Source organism: Nicotiana attenuata, unplaced genomic scaffold (assembly GCF_001879085.1).
Source record: "Nicotiana attenuata strain UT unplaced genomic scaffold, NIATTr2, whole genome shotgun sequence".
NCBI lineage: Eukaryota > Viridiplantae > Streptophyta > Magnoliopsida > Solanales > Solanaceae > Nicotiana > Nicotiana attenuata.
The window spans coordinates 341,784-346,969 of NW_017671151.1; the positions used below are offsets into that span (position 1 = coordinate 341,784).

At 40.7% G+C, this 5,186-nt stretch overlaps 1 long non-coding RNA gene across 2 annotated transcripts; it reads right to left on the bottom strand.

Moving 5' to 3' along the window:
• Window positions 1-204: 204 nt before the first annotated feature.
• LOC109206270 lies at window positions 205-2,808 on the bottom strand. 2 transcript variants are annotated; one of them, XR_002064809.1, is made up of 4 exons: window positions 2,619-2,808; window positions 2,162-2,296; window positions 1,979-2,049; window positions 205-461 (listed from the first exon to the last, which is right to left on the bottom strand). It is a non-coding gene; the product is annotated as an uncharacterized LOC109206270 (long non-coding RNA). The 2 variants fall into 2 exon arrangements; XR_002064810.1 differs by lacking the exon at window positions 1,979-2,049.
• Window positions 2,809-5,186: the final 2,378 nt, after the last annotated feature.

The window sequence follows — 5,186 nt, forward strand, 5'->3', positions numbered from 1 at the left end:
AAACCTTCCTACCAAACACACCCTAAGAAAGGATGGTGTGAATAAAATATTGGCCCGTGCTAGGAGCACGGGCCATGCCCATCTAGTATATATATATAGCACGGGCCAATATTTAAAATTCTAAGTGGGTGTTAATTTTGGATGCGTTGCAGCAAAGAACTTAAGATCATGGAAAATCATAAGTTAGAATCACATAAGCTTACATATTACAGCGCGCATGTATATAAAATGATTGATGTGTAGCAGACTGTCATAATATAGAGTATACATATATAATAGTTGACAACCTATTCTCTCTAGCCAAGTGTTACTCCACAAACTATAAACATTACTTCTCAAAAGAAGATTATGCGTTTCTCCTCCATGTTGAAAGTTGTAAAGCAATAAGTTGTTTTTGCTTTTTAGCTTCAAGAACTCTTAATTTGTAGTCATTCTACACCGCCATCCAAGACATACCAGATCTGCAAAGCCAAAAAAATATTATTACATATGCACGCACAAGAATACACTCCAATGGTAAATGAAGTAAAATCACTTTGATGTTTGCAACAGAATAGGAGATTCCTAAGGCACTATCTTAAATAGTAGTAATGATTTTGATTAAAATTGCCTGCCTGGGATCTCACATAACCATCAGAAATCTCAATTATCATACAAATGAACCTCATACCTTTATCAGTTACTATAGATAATGGAAGCAATGAATTTTCGGATAATATGGCAGTATAGCACCGAACCTTAATAGTTCTATTTTGAAAAGCATCTTGTCCCAAAGCAGCAAATATATGGAGTTTTTCTTCTAGGTTGCTTAATCATAATTATCCAGACTCATCTAATCTTATATTTAACATATCAAAATCTCACAAAGTCAGTGGAGTAAATCTGACAAAGAGAAAAGCTCACTCCAATCTTTACAATGAATCAGTAACATAGCTTTTGGAGCAATTATAGAGTATTTATTCTAAATCAATCCAAAGAAGGAGAAGATAACATGGACATTCCAAATAAAGCTGGAAAAAAACTAACATAGGACTTATTAAGGAATCCTCAATATGAAATAACAGCTACAACAACTAAAAGACTGTCGGACTTATAGCAGGACTTTGCCTCTGTTCCAGTTGAGTGAGAGTTCTTTTTAGCAGAAAAATTTAAGACCTGACATTGCACTTGTAAGTACACCAAAAATTGCATTCATCAAAGTGAAGCAACAAAAATGACACCTCAATTTAAGATCCCAGTCCATATTGACTTACTCACACGAAATGATTATGACTGATCAATCATCATTACCTCAATTCCAAATTAGTTACAGTCTACTATATATGTATCATCTATATTCACTCTGTCCTATTTAGAAGAACGTGTATATGCATTTGCAGTGGCAGACCTGGTGTTTCACGCAGAATACAGGAGCTCAATAACTACACTTTCTCTTTGTTTTTCAAAATATAAGTTAGTAATCAATATTTTCTTTAAAAAAAATTATTAAGAATTTTAAGATCTTCAAGGGTACTTGTTCTCCAATATAAAGACCTCAGGAGCGCAAAAATTTTCATCAAGAGTAGAATGTAGAGTATCACGCACTTCCATATGTACAGAGGTTCTTAACACATAGTATGAACAAACCTTAACAATAAATGAGTAAATGAATTTCAAATTTGAGAGACAAATCACCTCTTCAGAAGCAGAGTAAGTTATACACGTAAATAGTAAATACCTTGATTCGCACCAAGAGATGGTTAGTATTCTGAAACCACAAATCTTATTTATAATGTCTTCTAATAAAGTTATCAAAATTGATTTAAACAGTCAATCACACTTGTATATCTATTACAAAACATGCATGGGCAAATGATGATATTCCTATAGAAAATCCAGCACAAAAGTAATCAAAAGAATAAGAAAACTGATAAACACCAACCAAATTCTCAAACAACAAATAGGTGTCAATAAAAGGAAGAATGGAGGGAAAATTCACCGGAACTGAGGTCAAACAGCAGAAAAATATTTGCCGTCTTACTATTCAATTCGGAGAAAAAGTAAAACAACCTACCATACACCAAAAGTAAAAATATTCAACATTAGTGAACAATACCCATGATTTCATTGTTGACCAATACAAAGCAAGAAGAATATCATTAACAAGTATTAATAACCATACCTTATATCTTTAGTGTGGAAGACAATAATAGCCAACATGGTAACCCAAGTCTTGAATGGTGGCCCTCGAATCATCAAGGTAAGATAATCAACTTTCTTCAGGAAGAGTTTTTGTTAAGTCGCTCCCAAAGATCTCCTTGTTGCAGCATAAAAAAGCAAAGACATTAACATACTCCAAATAAGATAGCTCAGGGATAAAATCAAACATCTTGGCTGCACAATCCAATTTTAATTTCTAGTAGTTTATGATAGCCTAAATTTCACATAACACGATCTAATTTTACACTAATTAGTTGGCAACAAAGGCAAAAATGCGTGTGTAAATCAGGTAAAATTACGAACATGTACGTAAAAATTCTTGCAAGAAATTATATTGAAAAGAATTGGAAATTAACTAATATACACCTGATTGCCTATAGCAACAAGGCAAGACCAAGGAAAAGGCATCCACTACTAACCAGAGTTAATGAATCTTGGAGGTGCAACCCACAAGGACAAGGGTAGACAAATTTGGGGTACATAATGTGCAACAACTTTCTGCAGAGGAAAATGAGTAATAGAGAAGACAAAGATGTAAGTGAGAGAGAGAGGAATGAAGAAAATGGGAAGAATCACAGATGTATAGGGTCAAATTTGACTCTCAACATCTCTACGCCAATGGGTACGCCCAATAAGTGTGCGCCTGCCAACGTAGCGGGTACGACTCGGCCGTGGGGGCAAAAGCGACATCGTTTAGGACTCAATGTCTTCACTAGGGAGACGTTACCTATCTTTGTAACTTTTTGATTCTTTCGAAGAAGGTTTCCTATTATATAAAGGAGACCTTCACATTGTAAAGAGGGGCATTTGATCTAATACAACTCTCTCATTTTTCTGGCTTTCTCTCTCTATCTCTACTTCAAACGAACGTATCTTATTGAGTTCATACTGTCCCTTTGCAATACTAGATCTACAACAATATTATTATCTTTGCATCTCTAGGATTATTATATTTGATTACGATTTACCCTTTTTCTACTTTTGATTGTTTTTTAGCTTACAAAGTGTATTGTTAACTTTTGAGCCAAACAATTTGGCGCCGTCTGTGGGGATTTCGAGAATCAAAACCATAGTATCCACCTAGAGATCAACCAACTACCACTCTCTACACTTCAAAAAAAAAAAAACAGAAAATGGCCGAAAATAACACAAGATCGAAAGCTATATTGGGTGTCACTACCAATCTCCTTGGCCCTCTCAACGAGGCCAGTGACGATGGCATCCTGAATACAACCCTCAGCATCACACCGGGTGCAGAGATCTCACCTTCCCCATCCGAAGGTCTGACGATCTTGCACGAAAAAGGAGCTTCCACATCTGCGGTTACGGAAGCACCCTCAGCGGTCAAAGAGCTACTGGAAAGATGGCTAACAAGCGCTCTAAGTGGCTTGGTTGAGAGATCACCACAAAGTAACATCGGATGTACAACAACGGTAGGTACCACCGCTGCCGTGGGTGAACCGGAAGTTACACTAGCAAATAACAAACCCATCGAGACACAGACCAACGATGGCACGCTAACGGCCATCCTAAAGAAGATGGAAGAAATGGAAAATGAAAACAAGGCGCTCCGCGGTCAGATGAAGGAACATCAGGAGAGGGTCGACAAGATCCCCGGTGCTCCCAAGTTGCTACCAAAGCGCGACGTGGGAAGATTCGTTGAACAACCATACACTGAAGAAGCTGCCCCTCACTCCACCCCAAAAACCTTCAAGATGCCACCCTACTTGAGGGTATATGACGGAACCACAGATCCCGAGGATCATCTGATCCACTACGTCACCGCTGTGAAGGGCAACGACCTATCGAAAGAACATGTACCGTCGGTACTGCTGAAGAAGTTTGGCGAGACGTTGACAGGAGGGGCCTTAACATGGTACTCTCAGCTACCGGCTAAGGCAATATCAACGTTCGAGGAAATGGCAGATAAGTTCGTCACAGCCCATGCAGGCGCGAAGAAAGCGGAGGCCAGGGTCAACGACATCTTCGCCGTCAGGCAAAACACAGGAGAGGGACTCAGGGACTTCCTGGCAAGGTTTAACAGGGTAAGGATGAGTCTACCAAACGTATCGGAAGGTATGGCAGTCGCCGCTTTCCAGAACGGGCTAAGCAGAGATGGTTCGAGGGCAACCAAGAAGCTGCTGAGCCGCCTCATGAAATATCCCCCTACCACATGGGAGGAAATCCACAACGCCTATTGCGCCGAGGTACGAGCGGACGAGGACGATCTTAATGGGCCGACCCAACGGCTAACAGCGATACACTCGGAAACGAGGAGAGATCGACGGAACGAAGGACGACGAGAACAACTCCCCCGCTCCAACAGAGATCGATATCAGCCATACACCAGATCCTCCCATCCGCCACCAAGGCATACAGACGCGCTACAGCGACACGTCGCCCCATTCCGAAACGAAAGAGGTACGCCCCCTTTATTAACCGCCCATAACTTTTGTGTATCTCCTTCAGAAATAGTGTACGCACTGGAGAAGCTGGGCACCAAGGTGCATTGGCCGCAGAAGATGAAATCAGACCCTGCCACAAGGAAATCAAACGCCCTATGTGAGTTCCATCAGGAACGAGGGCACAAAACCGAAGACTGCATAGGCCTACGGCAAGAGGTGGTCAGGATGCTGAACCAGGGATACCTGAGGGAGTTACTCAGTGACAAAGGGAAAATCAACTTAGCACGCGGACGGGAACAACCCCAAGGGCCGCCAAAGCCACCTTCCCCAGCGCGCACGATAAACATGATCGTCGGAGGCGGCGACGAGTCAGTGATCAATCACGTCAAGCTCGCCACCACACACGGACTAAAGCGGACCATCGCCCATGAACGGTATGACGACTTCGAAGATAGTATCACCTTCGATAAGTCTGATGCCGACGGTTTGTCTTTCCCTTATTATGATGCTTTAGTTATAGTTTATCATTTACGTATCGCTGATACAGATGTTTAAAAGAGTCATGATCGATGACGGGAAGTG